The 18,462-nt window shown below is 38.2% G+C and overlaps 1 long non-coding RNA gene across 2 annotated transcripts; it reads right to left on the bottom strand.

The window, feature by feature from the left end:
* Positions 1–1,687: 1,687 nt before the first annotated feature.
* On the bottom strand, positions 1,688–14,300 carry LOC309437144. 2 transcript variants are annotated; one of them, XR_014183505.1, is made up of 5 exons: positions 13,140–14,300; positions 9,888–9,954; positions 9,401–9,481; positions 6,984–7,168; positions 1,688–6,568 (listed from the first exon to the last, which is right to left on the bottom strand). It is a non-coding gene; the product is annotated as an uncharacterized lncRNA (long non-coding RNA). The 2 variants fall into 2 exon arrangements; XR_014183506.1 differs by lacking the exon at positions 9,401–9,481.
* Positions 14,301–18,462: the final 4,162 nt, after the last annotated feature.

Here is an 18,462-nt window from a genome sequence, read left to right as displayed (position 1 = left end):
CCTGTTAAAAACTACCTTCTCTATAGAGCCAAGAGTGGCCCTTTTTGAGACAAGCAAACAAAAACCATTTATATGTGCCTTTTATAGTCCTTACAGGAAAAACAAAAAGAAGTTTGCCTATTATCAGCTTGTCATAGTGTCAAGAATTTCCTTATCTATTGTTAATAAGCCAGTCTTGAGATAAGCAGGAATTCTTTTGTCCATTGAGGGCTGGAACAATGCTAAACACAAGTCAGCTATAAAATGACAAAGACTTGACTATAGGAATTTCAAAGTTATAAATATAATTATTTAGAGCAGTGTATGAAGAGAAAAACGTTATATAATTTTCTAGATTCTTTGAAAAATGATATTCTGCTTCAGCCTCTACCAAAGGAACTGCAAGGAGTCAAGGACATATGAATCAAATTTACCTGATGTGGTCACTAATTCCAATACCAGTGGGCTAAGTATGTAACAGAAGATATTTCTGTATTTAAGATGGGCTTAAAAAAAAAAAAAAAGTGAGATAGTGAAATACTTCAAACCCTGCTCTGAAGAACTGATGTGCAGTAAACAAGGCAGAGATTTTGGCCCCAGGTGGCCAGAAAAGTACTTTACTCTTCTATGAGTGAGTAACTTCTGTCCATGTAGTGGCAGATACCCAACATAAACAGTGGAACTCAGTGATATATTTAGTGACTGTATCATAGTACACATACACATAGCACAAACACACAAATCACTTTTGTATAGTACTTCTAAGTCTGACATTGCCTAACTTTGTAATCTCAGTAATGCTGCTGTAATCTGATTTTGTGCACATGCTTTTGCATGTGCAAAGAAAAGAATGGCACAAAAAGAGGAAATGATGGGGAGGGGAAAAGGAAAAAAGAACAAGGAAAAGAAATTTTTAAAAAGAAAAAGAAATGTAAAAAGAAAGAGAAAAAAATTAATAGCACCAGGTAATACAAACACAGAATGTTTTCTATACCAGTAGGTTTAAAGTTTCAGGAATGGTGAGATGCTGTTCCCCTACTGTGTTGAAAAGTTCTGTTTCAGAACATTAATATCACTGGTAAAGTTAGGTGTTCAGTCGATATGATGTTCTTGTGTGGGTAAGGAAAAGAAAGGGGTATTCAAAAAGGCATCCCTGGTTTCTATGGTTTCCTCAGACAGGTAAAGAACAATTTCTACCCATCTGGTTTTTCATTTAATCTTTGTGAATCACAAGACAAGTTTATCTTTCAACCATGTGTTTGCAAAGTCAAAGGGAATCTCTATACTCTTTCAGAGATTTTTAAGATTCAATTTCCTTCAGAAAAATAAAATTCAAATGTTCCTTTGGATGGAAGTTGTGTTATGCTGAACAAAGAAGATGGTATTATTTGCCAGAAACATTTTACGGAATTGACTTGTATTTGCTTTGGTCAAGTTATGGCTAACTGAAAACAAAAAATTTCAAAGCACTCCTCAAATGTGTTATATTTCCTGTTCAGAAATAACTGGGAAATAAAGTAGGAGTAACATAATTCTTTACTGACAAGCACCAATGATTTGACAACTTATTTGAAATGCAGGGGAAAAATTTCTATAGTAGTAGTATTTTAATGAAGAAAGCACTACACTTTCAAAATCTGTAAATATAATTAACAGTCACAATTAGTTAACACTGTGAATGCTTTTAGAATCTCTACAAGGCTCTTTAGAAAGTAACACTGAAGCTGCAGGTTCAATACAGGTACACTTTCCTTTTTTTTTACACATGAACACTCTCAAAGGAGACAATTCATAAGTAGGTGCTCAATCTCAAAAGTGCTTCCAATATGTTATAAAAATAATAACCTAATAATATATATTTTATAGTAATTAAAACTAGCATTGATGTTAGCCTTCCCAAACATTGGAGAGCTTCAAATCTAGATACAGATCTGAAGATTCACAGAAGGGTAAAGCCACAAACATTTCTCAGACTGGTCCAAAGGGTGGAGTCAAACTGGAAAGAACTTTGTAAAAGTTAGTAAAATTAATTGAGTCCAACAGTAACATATCAGATCAACAGCCAACAATGCCTGAATAAGTACAATATTCTCACCTCATTTTGTCTTCTGAATAAAGAAATGTGAGTTGCCTATAACAAGACATTTTTAGAGGTGGCTTTAAACACTATAATCAGGTTCATGCCAAAGTATGGTGCAGCTGGCATTTGAAAAACATCACAGCATAGGAAGAAATTGACTGCTAACCTCTAGATTTCAGAAACAATTTATGTCTCTTTCAGATGGAAAGCATGCCTGTAAAATTGAGTGTGGAAGCAATTTGCTTCAAAGATGCTGCCCTGTTACAGAGCTCACAGCACACAGAGAGCCCATAGCAAGCCCATGCTGTCAACTACAAGGTGGTGCCTGAGTCTGCCTTAGCAAACAGAGCAGACCAGGAGGAGCAGATCTGCAGAGCTGAGCAGTGTAGCAGTTCCTGCTGAGAACCTGGCACCCTCACTGTTCAGTTTTCAATATGTTGCATTTAGGGACAGGGCACTCCCCACTCTTGGAGTAGCTTCAGAGGGGTCCCAAAGACTAAATGCCCACTTTAAATTGAAGCATGGCTTCTTAATTAGCTTCATCCAGAAGGAATCCAGTTGACATGCTTCAAGGCTACTCCACAATGTAAACTGAAATGCTGTAAAAGCAGGCTACCAGGAAATCCACATCAAGAGCACCTTCCTGAGTCAAACAAGCAGACTAATTTTTCAGTGTAATTACAGATGTTCAGAGCATCACAGCATTCCCTTGGCATTTTGGAAGGTCAGGTGTCATAACTGTAGTATTAATACTTGCGGAAAGGGATTTGTTTTAAGATAGAAATTATTTCCCAGCCCCAAAATTTAATAATGCTCCTTCTTAAATATCTTTATATTTCATAGTAATTTATTTTATAAACAATATGAAAGTATTTTTCTTTAACACCAAAATAAACGTGATGCACAGATTTACCTTTTGTTTGCCTAGCTAGTAAAACAAATGATCTATTGTCCAGTCCCATCTGGTTACAACACAGTGTTCCATTGCTGACTGATGCTCTACAGCACAAAGACTGAGTTTTATGAAACTTATTTGTGTGCACATGTGCTAAAATATAAAGCCTTTAGTACTGCAGGTTGTATGTAAAATGCTGTATGCTCAGTGCAAAGGCCCTGTTAGGGTGTTGGAAAACACAGAGGCCAAAAAGTCAAATCAAAACTAGGTAATGGGCTCCCTTATTACCTCTTAAGAGCAAAATCTGAGTTTTAATTCTGATTTAGAAGCAGATATTGTTACCACCAGACTGAGTTATTGGTACGATTCAAGATCAGCCCAAGGTCACATACTGAAAGCATCAGAATCAGCTCCTGTGGCACCTTAGTTGTTTTTTTTTTTAAATTCACCGAAGCAGTCCCAGAGAAAGCTTAACATTGCTTGGGATATGACATCTTTATAGCCCAAGCTAGTGTGACAATAGACCGTTTTAGTGATGTTTCTGAAAAGACAGATTGGGAAGAGGAGTCTTATAATCTAAATAAGACAGTGATAAAGAGCTTGTTCTTCTTAATAAGAAGCACAGATTTTCCTGTACTAAACAAATTATTAAAGAGATTTCCATCTGGGAGATAGCACTGTGCTTTGTCTGCATTATTATAACAACAGTCAAATAAAATATTTAAAGTCAGAAACTTGTCTGAAGATTACCTGCAAAAAAAAATCACACTTTATGTCCGCAACAGGACATAGTGTTCTTCAGGGCACAGCCTGTGTTGCAATAGTACATCTGCCTTTTTGACTGTTTTAGCTACTGTCATGTGTAGACAGTTGCTATTTTTCCTGTGAGACAGAATAGAAACAGGTGTTGTTGCTGCCAGAAAAAAAAAAATTCCTTTTCCTAATGTGTTTTAAACCTGTTCTACTTGGCTCCACTTCACTGAACTGACACTGAGAGCCATGAAAACATTTTTGTATCTCTGGATAGCATTACTCCCATCTACCCTCATATTTTTAGTTCTTCTTCACCTCTAAATAGCTAAGCTACTTTGAAGGAGGGATTCTAACATTTGAATATATTACTACTCACTTTAAGAATACAATGCAGCAAAACTTATTATCCCAGACAGTAGTAAACTTCCTGTGGATTGTCTCTGTGGAAAGGGCTGAGGCCCATGCCATTCACTAATTTGTCCATCTGGATGGAGGTTAAGCTACAAGACTGAAATAGCTGAGAGAGTTTGCCTCTACCATCACTTGTTCTGCAGGAGTAAATACTGACTGCCTTTATCCATTATTTTGGGGAAGAAGCAGACTTTCAGCCTCCAAAACTAGCAAATGTCAACCTCCTACCACAAGAACTAAATCAAACATCAGGAGCAGGCTGTATAAAGGATTTAAGTGTTGTGGTCCCAGTAACACCACAGCTGTAGGTGGGTGTAGATGCTCACTGTCATACAGCTTCAAGGACCCCCCAAACAAGCTTTGTCATACAAATAGCAAAGCTTCTGGTAACTGCAGTGTGTCTCGAAGTGTAGAGGGTTATCATATAACTCATGTCTTTTGCCCTCATGTTTACTACATCTGTAAAGGGGAATATTATTACACTGTCAAAAAAGAAATCTGGTGTTCCTGAAAGACTCCTTTATAAAAGGAAAACAAATATGTTTGTAATTGTTGCAGATGCACTCGCACCCCCCCACCAGCAGTTTGGTCCAAGCTCCAGAGGAGGTAAAGGCCTGAGCTGCAGCTGGGCCAAGATCTCCTATTAGGAAACCCACAAGGAAGCAGAGCAGCACTGAATACCAACCAGTTGTGGGTGCAGGGAGTCTTGCACAGACCTTTCCCACTGTGTGTGACTGACTATGAGCCAACCACTTTACTCCATAAATATGACTGCCTGGGTGAGCTACTGTGAGCTTTCTCTGCTAAACAAGCTGGCTGTGCGTTGATGATCTTTTACTGCTCACAGATCATTGGATAACCTCAATTTAAATTTCTTATAGATCGTTTAGCATAAGTAAATGTGTATTAAATAGAATGAATCACTTAGAATTATAAGGTCATGTGATTTTTAATATACTATCTGCTTCATGTTACTTAGTAAGACGAATTTGCTGAAATCTTAAGCTGTGTCCTGCGAAGTTCTGCTCATATTCACGAAACTTTCATTGTCTTAATGGAAACAAAAGCAGCTACAGACTACTACGGACATCTGTGAGCTAAGGCCTGTTCTGCACTTTGCTGGTAAGAAATAGGATTCATTCAGATAAAACACCACCTTCAAAGCAGGCACTAAGGGGCTATGGACTGTAAACAGTATCTACAGCTAAACAAAACAAGGGGCTGTCTGAGGTCAATTAAAAGTATCCAATGAGCAACAAGAAGACCCCAGACTCAAATATTGCTATTGGACTGAATCATGGTGTGAGAGGTAGGTACATAGTCTGTAAGGGTATAAAACCCCACAAATTTCTGTGCTTGGCTGGGACCTCTGTGAAGGCATCCAGCTCAAGCCCACCCTGCTCCTGTACTACTCTATTAAATTATTTATTTCTACAAACTTAACTGCCTGAGAGTTTGCTTGGAGAGACCTAGGAACTAGACTTTGAATAGACCTGGCAGCAGGCTCCTACAGGAAAGGTAAACAGGTTGAGATGCAGAATGATGACACTTTGAAATCCTAGACAAGTGAGATAAAGAATCAGGTGTACACATATAATCCTTTGGCCATAAATATATATAATCCCTTACCTGTTTTCCCTTACCATCTATGTCTTTTAGACATGAGCTGTCGATCAAGTCTGGGGCTAAGTTTGGATCCAGCTACACCTAAACTCCTCTCTGAGTTTAGAAAGCAAGGAGGCCCATTCTGAACCTTGTCACTCAATGGGAGAGCCTCACTCTACCCTTTCGCATCTCCTGTCCCATATAAATCACTCTAAAACAACTCTCAGGCTATTCTGCTTGGCATATTTCCTCCATGCAGTAAGTAAGAGTGAACATTGTCACCAAACTCTGTTAAGTCGCACTTTTCTTGAAGTGATCTAAACACAGCTCTGTGGCAAGTAGGACCCTAAATCACTCCTCTGTGACAGTAATTAACTGGCAAAAGTAAATCTGGTACTTACTCTATTTCAGACCCTGAAAACTGGCTGAAAGAGGGATGGGATTTCTGTTTCATATATGTATTAACATAACAGTTATATTTTTTTAGCATATTGATTTGACTGTCCATTGGCTGGATGTGGCTTCCTCTGAATTTGGCCCCAAATCTAACAGAATCTGTGCATTTGTGGAATTTATTAGCCAGCATGGAGAATTTGTTCTCTGTCTTCGGGGACTGTTTGATTACTTGACAGTCTCTTGCAGGAAGAGCCAATAACATTTTAATCTCTTTGTGTACTTCAGCGCCAAACATCAGCTCCAGTGCACGTTCAGCTTTGGAAGACATAGTCGACATTGGCATCTGGAGGTCTCATTCTGCCAGCAAGAGCTGGGCTGTGGTAACAGCGTTGTCCTCTGGGTCACTGCTGCAGGTCAACAAAGCCTTAGGGTACCTTCATCAACATGGACTTCAAACAAAAAACATTTGGTAAAGATCATCACGGTGGCACAAGTGGTGCTCCACTTGTTTCTTTCTTATTAAGCTAATGTAAAAGAGCTCTGAAGTCTTTCTTAACTCTGGGCATCCAGTAAGAAAATAGTGTAACAGTTAGGATGTTGCAAGTGTTTTCACAAGCAGACAAGTAATTAATATTTTCACAGAATCTGGATCTTCTAGAAAATCTCAAAAAGGGCTGAGGATCTAACACATGCTAGTAAAGTCAGGGAGACACACCAGTTACAGCAGGCTTTTTATCAACCCCTTAATGCACACCAAATATTTAAAATGACACATTTATTTTCTCAAGCGTGTATCCCTCATATGTCAAGTATATGACCAAGTGCTACACAGAAGAAATTTAACAATATCATTCCCACACTTACCCGGAAGCAACATGTGCCTTGTGTTACTTCAAGTCTGAGATGCTGAAAGCAAAAGCAGTCTGCCTTAAAAGAAAAAAAACTTTTCCTCTGCAGATGGTCTGAGCAAATGGTGTCTGTCAGCTTCTCAGTAACAGAAACCAGATGCAGAACGGCCATCCAGTGCTGAAAGTTTGTCCAAATTTATGCTGCAGAAATTACATTAAAAGAAATTTCTGGAATTGTTTAGAAATTATGTAATTGACATTCAAACACAGATTATAACTCTTTATTACTGTTATTCCTGCTAATGCAATCATTCTTGGGTGGCTGTGTGGATGGACCAGAGATAATAAAACACAGTGGAAATACCTATTTTCCTGAAATACTTCAGCATTTGTTACAAACTTAGTGTCTTTTGAACGAAAGGATTAGATGGAAAGAACTGAAACTGACTTTCTAGCCCTTTCTAAGGGTTCAGGTGCTTGAAGAGAAACAGAACCACTCTGGCAACACCATGTAGCATATAAAAAAGGCATTTGTTTTGGGTAGGAATGGCAACAAAAAATGGTTACTAATACTTGAAGCCTATTGGACAAGTTCAATATTTTCCCTTAAAATATGTATAATAAACCTCCATCAAAAACAAGGTGTAAAAAAGAAAGTTTTAATTTTGACAGACTGGGGAACTGGTCTTTGAAAAACCATTTGACCACTTCTACCAGGTCTATCAGAATTAAATCCATGTGCCACCTTGTGAGCAGGAAGCTACAGTAAGTTTTCAGTAAACGTGTGAGACCTACAGCAGTTTAAACTGAGCATCAGAAGCCAGCGAAGCCAGGAAAATACCATTATCCCAGTGAAAGGTATAGCAGAACAGAGCTCTTTCATTAACAGTTTGTAATTCCCCATGGCCAAGGGCCTGTTGCCTTGGGAATAATCGTAATTTGTCTAGGAGACAAAAGTCTTTGATGAGGACAGACAGGACTCCAAAATCAGCCCTAAAATCATTTGTTAGTGGTGGATAGGCAATCGCTATGGGAACGACTAATATGGGAACGACTAAGGTGGGGGGGGAAAGTTGCCGTAAAACATTAATAGCTACAGTTACACAGTGCATGAGTTGCTATCTTTTGGAGTCTTTTGAGACATCCCTTTGATCTCTTGAAAGCAGAGGACATCCCTGATGCAAAGACCTTTGCCTAAATTTCTGCACAGGGCAGTTGCTCACTGATTTTAAAGCAGTATCTGCCTGGGAAGACCTTAGTGTAATGAAGAACCAGCAGCTGTTTATTCTGCAACAAAAATACCCTAAAGCCTGAGATGAAATCAGCTCACCTATAAAATCTTTTGATCAGCCAGTCCCTTTTTTTTCAGGGCTCCGTAATAACCCTAATCTGATCTTTCTTTCATTGAAGAGGATACAGGGGAACAATGTGAAATGATTTATCAGTTATGGGCAACATTTTACACTTTTAATAAATCTGTTTGCAATTAGGTTTTATATATAAATTGAGTTTCATGACATCCTAACATAGTCAGTATTAATCAGAAGAACACTAGCTTTTAATTGATACCAGTAGAAAGCATTTGTTAAAATACGGAAACGATCAGCACACTGGAGCAGTCATACAATTTTTTAAGGTGGTAATTCTGATGTAAAACACAATGTACATTTTAAGGAAAAGAGAACAAATTTACATAATTTGGATTCTGTCTTGGCTGTTTCCACTGGGCTGGACATACTGCTTTCTGTGATAACTGTGTTTATAAAATCCCAGATAGCCACATCTAGCCTCCTTCCTCTGCCCCTGCCACTAATTTAGCAATTATACATTGTTTGCATTTCTATAATGAAAATAAATTAATTAAGAGATATTGAATTTCCCTCTGAAAAGGATCTACTTTGAAGGTAAACAAAAAGTATAATCAATTTAATTTCCGTAGTATAAAACACTCCATTGAAGTTAGCCAGACATTGAATGGTAAAGAGAGTTCATTCTGTCATCCATTCTAAAGCTCCCTAATCACTATACCATATAATAAGGTCATATTCTCAGGTTTGGGTATATTTAGATATTTCTCTTCTAGCTTTATTTGGTCGAAATGCTTAAGTCTGAGTCTTTCCAAGAGATTTTGCATAGCTTGAACATCTACTGTGGGCTGGCATGAAAATGATGAACCTCTAGAGGCTGTGTTAAAGTGCAGGTCTGACTGAACAACTGTAACAGTCTAACACTGCCTGAAAAAAAACACAGAAATTCATACAGCCTACAAAGGAATCTCATTGTTTTCAGGCATTTCTGAGGCAGAAGATAGGAACTCCTTTCATCTCTGTAGTTTAACTTCATATTACTTTTTGCACAAAGAGTCACAAATGCTGCTTTAAACAGTCTGAGCAGGCAACATTGTAGCAAGGCAGGATAAGGGATATAACTAACCTGGTCTGATGTAATGGGAGGCAATGAAGTTAAAATCAGCTTCAAAGAGAGTGTGAATACAACAACCAGTGATCACAACTACTGGGAAAAAAATGAAGACAGGCAACAGGAATTTATGCTGAGAGACATCCAGTTACCTTCATCAGCTGTTGCCACTGCTGAAATACATGCAAATTTGCACTTCTGATCCCACATTTCCCCACACTAGGCTGCTGAACTTCCACTAAGGTGCTCAAGATGACAAACCACCTTGTCATCTTAACTGCTGAAGACATTTACCTCCCAAAAGCTTCCACTGCTGTTAACTGTCTGAGAAAATACTTCTCATAACTGTCAAACTCCAAACAAGGAGCATGAAAGAAAAGCATCGGAGAGTGAACCACCCTTTAAATCTATTCTGTATCTTGACACAGATGGTCTAAGAAGCTCTGGAGCTGGGCTTCTACTTTGACTCGATATGCAGTGGGCTAATGGATGTGGCACTCACCTGAAAATCTCCGCATCTGAATTTCAAATTTTCAGCTTCTGAGCTCTCTTGAGATTTGATCTTCTTCCTGTTTACATATTTCAAGTAGATTAATAGGGCTTAATGAAAATGGAAGAGCATTTATGTCTGTGTAAATAAAACATGACTTTTTAAAATAAAGGAATGTATTTAAATAAATTGTGAAAATATTTCCACAAAAAGTAAAAACTAACAAAAATAAATATATAAATAAAGGGGAAAAAGCTCCAAACAAACACAAAAACAAAAACCAAAGAAGCAAGAGCAATGAAGGCCAGACAGTGAAGGCACAACTATTTTACATGCCAGCATAAAACTGAAGGACCCCACTTTTTACTTTTTCAGATTTTTTTTTTTTCCAGTTTGGAATTGTGAATTTCTTATTCAGTTTGGAAAAGAAAAGCTGCTGTGCATACTACCTCCCATAATACCCACTAAGATAACCCGATTCTGCTTTTCCCTTGGAATTTCTGAGCACTGCCCTTATTCAGTAATGAAGCTGAGCACTGCAGAGAATAATGCTTGTCTACATATTACAAGTCTGGGAGAAGCTTGCAATAATGAACTGTTTGTAGCAGAACTAATAATTGTTAATTATGGTGAAAAGTCATTGTAAATGTTCCATTAAGTGAGACAACTGTTTGAGGAGGACCAGAGTGCACCTCTTCTGCCAGGGTGGGAGGAAGAATGGAAGAGGCATTTGGCTATGTTAGTCTGGCTACAAGCTCTATCAAGTCTCATTTTTGTCTGCTTAATTTTGAAAACCATTTATGATATGATAGGCAAACATGCTAGGCAGATGCAACCTGGCATCCAGGCTTCTGTCAAGGCAGGCAGGAGAGTAGGTGTTAGGTTTTGTTAGGTTGAGCAGACATGAAGAAAATGAAAAACTCTCTTGCTGTTCTGATTAAGTTTATCTCACTTCAGTTTATCATTGCACAGAGAAGAGAGAAGCAGAGAGACTGTTCTGATGCAGCTCTCCTATTCTTCAGTTCCTCTCAGAAGATGAGGAAATCTTTCATGCTTGGTCCCTTACCTGCAAAATACAGTAATTGCCACATACCTCAAAAGACCTCTGACCTATTCCTCTAGCAAATGAGTAAGCTTCTTCCCTAGCAATGTCATTGACTCCTGACCTACGAGATGGAAATTTACACTCCAACATCATCAATTAAGAACCACCTATGTCAACACAGTAATAAATGCCTCAGTCCACTCCAAAGACATCTTTGGGTTGCCTTGAGACAGGTTTGGGGGCTGTGAGATGAGACAGAGTTCTTCAGCATCTCAAGATAAATTCAGAAGATCTGGCTAGATTAAGAACCAAACAAAGTCAATGTCTAAAACTCATCTCAAGTTCTCTGTGTAGAGAAGTTTATCTCAAGGGAAAGATGAAATACAAATGAGTTGTCCTGGCACCATTCTAGTTAGCAGTAGCTCATTTTCATTATGTTTATTTCTTTTTTTTTTTTTCATTAAGTCATTAACTGTATCTAAATGAAGTGGTTTTTTACATTATATAAAGAAATTCCAGTGCCTTTACCTTTCCCACACAAATCTCAGCATAACAATCTCGTAGCTAAAATCCTATAAACCTTAAGAGGAGAAACTGAAACATACCACCACACAAGATAATTCCTACATGTCTCTGTCTATGGGATTATTTTTAAAAGCTCCAGTTTCTAAGAGTAACTGATTGTATATAACAACTTTCTGCTGCAGCAGCATGTAGTTATGTAAATTTCTCTGTATCATTACTTTAAAACTTAAAATATCAATATTTCAATTTTACATACACAAGTATTTTTGAACTATTTTTTTAGCCAAAAAAAGGCTGAATAATATAAAAGGTGTGTAGTAAAAACTAACACAGGTTGGTTGCCACCCAAAACAAAATCTGTAAGGTGGAGACAACACCACTTTATTTAAGAATACAAATGAAAATAACATGCAGGCCTCTTGACGTCAATATTACTGTATTCGTTGATTTCTGTCTAGCCATTCAGATTGATGCATTTCTGGAAGTATACTTAATTTCATTAAACAAGTTCATATTGTTCCTCTTGACAAGAAGTGAAAAATAATCAGAACAGGGAAAGCAGGAAGTAAATAATAAGCTTTAAAATTGAACTAAACTCCAGGTCATTCAGCCATCTGTAGGATGTTAAGCTTTTGTTCCCTGTAAAAACAGCTCTAATCCACAACACTTTACTAGTGAATGTCAGTTAAAATAGCTCAGTGGATTTAGGATATTATTTCATCACCATTCATGATAGGTTCAAGAATCAAAGTGCAGCCAAAAGGTAGGTGTGCTTATGATAGCCCAGTCAGTTGAAATTGAAATGTCTAGAACAGTTGCATTTAAATTGCTGTGTTCTATGAGAGTCTTTAAAATGTGGACATGATTAAAAAGTCACTGATTAAAAAATTTCAGCTGTAACTTGAGAAATGCATTACTCAAAGTTTTGCAGACTGTGTTGTAAACCAGTATGTAAATCCTAAAGTAGCCTATTATGGGATTTTATGTTAGAGGCCACTGCATCTCACACTAAACCTTGTGGAGGGGTTTTGATAGATAAAGATCTGTTGCTGAATTAGTCAGGCTCAAAGGAATCTCAAGGCCGCTTCGAGAAGCTGAGAACAGAATCTGCTGTGAGAAAGAGGGGCGTTCCACAATCACCGGGGTCCTGACGTGGTGTGAATCATCGGACGTATCATCAGTGAGACTCCAGCGCACGGACAGCCCACGATATTCATTTAGCGAATCCATGCTTGGAGCATGGACACGTGATTAGAATATAATTGCATATATAAGGAGGCTTGTTTCTGTAATAAATGGCTTTAGCGTGATTCACATTGAATCGACTTGTTTTGCTGAGTCCTTATTTCGCTCCAACAAAACCTTCTCCAAGACAGGAAGCAGAAGTAGGAATTGCATCCATTTCTGTGGATAATTCTCAGAAAAGGTAGTAGACCATAGTGACAGACCATGCTTTCAAATTAGTAATTGTGATACAACTCTCCTTGCAGCTCTAAACAGAAAGGGCCTATCTAGGGAAGAGGAGACATGGTCAGTGGGTTATGGCATTTAGTTCATCTGCAACTGCTGAAATGTTACAAATGCACGACTGACCATGTACAAATCTGAGAAACTCCAAACACTAAATTTCTTCAACAGATCAGACCATTCCTTACATCCAGGGACTAGCAAAACACAATAGGTTTTTCGATTACCTTTTCTCTCTGAGTTCTGTAGTCCATGCAGCACTGTTCCCTTCGTCTCACTGGCAGGGGATTTAGTCTTCCCAGCCACCATGGCTATATTTTATCCCATCCTCCCTCAAAGGATCAAATCAATGTCATCCTACTCATGTGTGAGGGACTGTGAGGCCTTGCAACAGCTGGAGGTCTGACCCATCTTTCTTCCTGGAAATAAGCTGCTTCTGAAAGAAAATTTTGAACTTTGGTGTGATTACAGTTTCAACAACTGTGTTAGATATTATTAACAGCAGCTTTTTGCAAACCTAAGCACAGTCGTGTGGCACCTGGACCATGCAGGTTATTGATTTCTTTATGCAGAGTACATTCCTTGAGAAAAATTCACCAGTATGTTAAATAGCTGATGTCAATCTGTTCTACAGAGCAATCAAAAATTAGACTTCTTTGGCCAATCTCATCTAGTTATATACAGGGTAAATCAAGAGAGAGGTTCCAAGACCTTCTTCTTCATTTCCCTTCCACACATCAGAGTGTTGGGAGGTGTAGCTACAGATAATTATTCACTATACAGATCACTATTACAGATCAGCACTTGATCTACCAGATTTTCCAATAGGAAATGTGCAGGAAAATAATAAAATTAAAGTAGTTACTTCATGAAAGTCACCCCTACTTAGCAGTTTATGTTGAAAATGGTAGCCAAAACCATTAATTATCTCAGTTACATTGACATATTTTCTACTGCATGTCTTTTTACTGTGTAGCAGGAGCAAGCAAGAGGAGACATAATCACAGTGTTTTTCCTAATAGGTCCAGAATTATCCCATTACACTGAATTTATTCACTTCTATGATGGCAATAATAGGATATTCCTACTTGAAATGCCACTTGCATTACTGCTGCATAACTTAAAGAGAAAGAAGAATGGGTAAGTAGGAATATTTTAGATAATAAGGAACAAGTAGTTTAAAACAGCCTCTCTACTCCTTTAATTCCCTTAGTTTATATTTAGCAGATAATTTGGCTTCTTCTTTGATCAATAAAAATAAGCCTTGGAATGAGGAACGTCTGCCATGAAGAATTATTTATACTAATGAGTACTAAGTCTCTATCAGCTGACTTTTCCCTCATAATTATTAGTGAGAAAACATCTTAAACCAAGTAAAGATCCTGACTTCTCTGATTATTGCAGGCACTCTGAGTGATATATTTAAACAATTAACAGAGACATTTAAGAGTGTGGTTGTTCTTGGCTTACACTTCGGTAGTCAACAAGCAATGAATAGAAACTGTCAATTCCAGCTCTTAGTAGACTTGCAGTTTTAAATACCACCTATAACACATGTGTTTGTTTGTTTGTTTTTAACTAATGTTTAAGCACTGCACTACACAGTCACAAAGTTGTATGGGACCATCAACCTTCAAATAAACAAGCAAAGGCCCCAATAAACAGAAAGAAGAATTTATCATTAACAAGGGAATATTGCAGGGAAACCACTGAGGTTTTAGATGCACTACAGTTCTAGCCAGTCTCTAAATGAGGCATTACATAAACTTATATAAATAAGACAATTGAATCTTGATTAAAATTCAATAGGTCAAAATTCCAGAATAAGGAGTAGAACCCTTTCCCAGTGTTCCCTACTTCCAGAAATGTTTTAGAGCTCCTCTTCAGACCAGAAAGGCCAGCACTGCTGAAGCAGCAGTTTGCAGGAGGATTCATGATGCTACGGGACCTGCCACAGGCAAGATACCCACCGGTGAGTTCTGATATATGTGTTACAGCTCCCTGGATTATCCAAGTCCAACCCAGACATACTCCTTCTGGGTCTTCTAAGAAGTAGTCTAACAGGAGAAATATAATCACCATCTATGGGCCCCTAAGATGAGAGAAGGCAGAATTTTGTTTTATTTTGTTGCACTTCGCATGAATGGGACCAAGCAGTTTCTGTATGTTCATAATGAGTAGGTTCAGTTCTGGAAAAACAGTTTTGAGCAGAATGGGTCACAAAATACACTGACAAAAATGTGAAACTTATAATAAAGTATTTAAAGTGGAAATCTGATATTCCATAGAGATACGCAGCACCTGCATTACCTTATAGGAAGGTAGTGCAGACTCTGTGCTTGCCCTGTCCCCTTCCCAGTCACTTTTGGCTCATTGATTAATTAAAACTTCCATTATATAGATATACACATACAAATGTTGTAGCTTCCATTTCTGGTAAGAAGATTTGCATGGGCAAAGTCTGCACAAAAAAACTGCTCCACAAGGGAGCAAAAGATCAGAAGCTAGAAAAGTACACATATTTTACCATTTTCAGAAACAAAATAGCTGGCATTTCATATATTCATATTTACAATTAAAAAAATCATAATTGAAAATATGATTTTTCATCCAAAGTATTTTTAATAGATGTTTTTGGATGGCTATTTTTAACTGCTAAGCACAGTTTTAGACAATATTTTTAATGTTCAGGTTTTTATACCTCTGGAATAAATACCTCAGTCAGTAACATATCTACTACTGACACAGAAAACTATGGAAAATACTTGCTTTCCACAAGAAATTGCAACCCAGCTCACATCTCCTCCACTCTCCTTCTTTCTCTACAATTTTTAAAAGATAAATTCTTCAGGTTACAACTAAAATCAGGGCTTTTCTTACAACTAAAAGACATGCTAGCATAGCTTTTAATTCTAAGTTCTCCAGCAATTATCTCATACAGTTTAAAGACTTTTTTCTCCAGTACACTTGTGGCGAACACAGTTCTATCACAAAACCATGCACACATGGGAAAAAAACTTGAGGGTTTTTCTAAAGGCACACATCAAGAACAATCTGATTAATTTATGAGATTAAATTAAACAGAAAAAAATAAGCCAGGGATAAGAAAACTATGGTGGGCTAATCTACATAATTACTAAAGTATTAACCACCATGTGTTCTGCCTGCTGCATGTTTTTGCCTTGATGAAAAAGGCATTGACAATGTGCCAATTAATAATACTTATAGCATGTCAACCTTATAAATGTAAAATACACAACAGGAAAAACTAAGTCTGTATTGGTTTGACTGAAATCAAGTTAATTTACTTCATGCAGTTAGAAGTTCTTCTTTTTCATAGCTAGCACAGTCATTGTTTGGATTTAGTTTAAGAACAATAAGATAGCACCCCAGGACAGAGTTATTGTTTTTTTCAAGTAACTTTGCAGTGGTTTTGAGATGGAATTAAGAAAATACAAGAATTTAGTGTTATTTTAGCTGTTGTCTGGGAGAGCAAGATCTTTCTGGGCTTTTTATCTGCAGGTGAGGTGCAGCTGGGAAGGTGGACATAGGGTAGACCATGACTGACATCCAGACTGATCAATGAGAATATTCCATGCCACTAAGGTCATGCTTCACATTTAAGTAGAGTGGGGTTATCTGGCTTGGCAGACCCCATTCCAGTTCAGCTCCATTTCAGCTGAGCTTCCATTTGAGAGTTCTGTTAGTTCGGTTAGTTATTGTTAGTTCAGCTTTTTGCTGTTTTGCAGTTGGCCTCTGGGCCTTTCTGCCTTTTTGACACTTTTCCTTTTTCCATGGGATCAGCTGTTTGGGACCAGGGTGTTCTCTTCCTGGGAAAAAAAAAAAAAAAAAAAAAAGATAAAGAAACTCTCAGAATTCCTCCTTGGGTGAGGACAGTTCATCAGAAACCAAACTTGTCCATGGGTGTAAGTTTACTGAACTGTAAGTAACGCAATAGAGCAGCACCAAATTACACCACCAGCATGGAAATTATCTCCTGTTTTTTATAACTTAGATGGTATAAAGGCTAGCAAAAGTCAGTCTTATATAAAAAAATTAGGGTTTTTTCCCAGGTTCTGAAAGCTACTTCCTTCCATTGTCTAAGAAAAGATTTACTGAATTAAAAAATGCAGTGTCAAAGTCCAGTCCCTACAAATATTCCATGAAAGGTTTCTTGTCATTTTTGTATAATACATGTAACAACTACCAGCAGTATGAAGATTAAATTAGCCCCCTCTTTCTAACTCATTGCATGATGTGATGATATGACTGAAATTAAGTTGATTTTCTTCATGCAGTGTCAAGGTTTGATTGCAGGGTGACAATAAACCGTGGCAGATGTTTTCCCCTGTGAGGAAGCTGTAGCCGCCATGAGGTTTCCCCTCAGTCTCCTCTTCTCCAGGCTGAACAAACCAAGTAACTTTAGCCACTCCTCATGCGGCTTCCCCTCCAAACCCTTCACCAACTTTGTAGCCCTCTTCTGGAGATTCTCCAGTAGCTTTATATCCTTTTCATAGTGTGGTGCCCAGAACTGCACACAGTGCTACAGGTAAGGCCACACCAGTGCAGAGCAAAGTGGGACAATCACCTCCCTCGCCTGGCTGGCAATGCTGTGCTGGATGCACCCATGACACGGTTGGCCTTCTTGGCTGCCAGGGCACACTGTTGGCTCATGTTCAACTTGCTGTCGACCAGAACCCCCAGATCCCACTCCATGGAGCTGCTTTCCAGCACCTCGTCCCCCAGTCTGTATGTACAGCCAGGGTTGCCATGTCCCAGGTGCAAATTCCTGCACTTGCCCTTGTTAAACTTCATGCGGTTGATGATTGCCCAGTTCTCCAATTTGTCCAGATCCCTCTGCAGGGACTCTCTGCCCTCAAGAGTGTCAACAGCTCCTCCCAATTTTGTGTCATTGGCGAACTTACTTAGTATTCCCTCAAGTCCTGTGTCCAAGACATTTATGAAGACATTGAAGAATACCAGACCTAAGATGGATCCCTGCAGAACAGTTAGTCTTTGAGCCTTTCTGCCTTTTGCCTTTTTTGATCTCTCCCCAGGAGCAGCTTTTTGGGCCCAGGATGTTCTCCTTCCCAGGATTCACTGCTCAGCATGGACAGAGTTAGTGAGCAATTGCACTGAGTATCACTTATTATATATTATTAGTAGTAGCATATTATTAGTTTTTGTTGTTGTCTTCTTGAACACTTTTTATCTCAGCCTACAAGTTTCTCCCTTCCCTTTCAATTCTGTCTCCTACTTGGGGTGGTGGGATGGGAGTGAACAAGTGGCTATTGTGGCCTTGATTACTACTGGGATTAAACCTCGACACATTCCATCTGGAAATATGTCTTCAGTCAAGTCTGAATGTGTGGTATACACTTAAAAAATTAGGGAAATTGTGTCAAAGATGACGTTAAACTTCCATGCTGCACTATTTTAGGACTTTATTTGGCAAAACGTTCAGCCTGACAATAAATTCATCCTTAACTTGAAGTGTTCCTTGACTCTCATTAAAATGAATGGACTTCCTAAGCATATATGCTTGAACTG

This window comes from Streptopelia decaocto (assembly GCF_964273445.1).
Source record: "Streptopelia decaocto genome assembly, chromosome: 2".
Lineage (NCBI taxonomy): Eukaryota > Metazoa > Chordata > Aves > Columbiformes > Columbidae > Streptopelia > Streptopelia decaocto.
The sequence above is the reverse complement of the archived record's forward strand: the minus strand, read 5'-3'. Positions and strand labels throughout refer to the sequence as shown.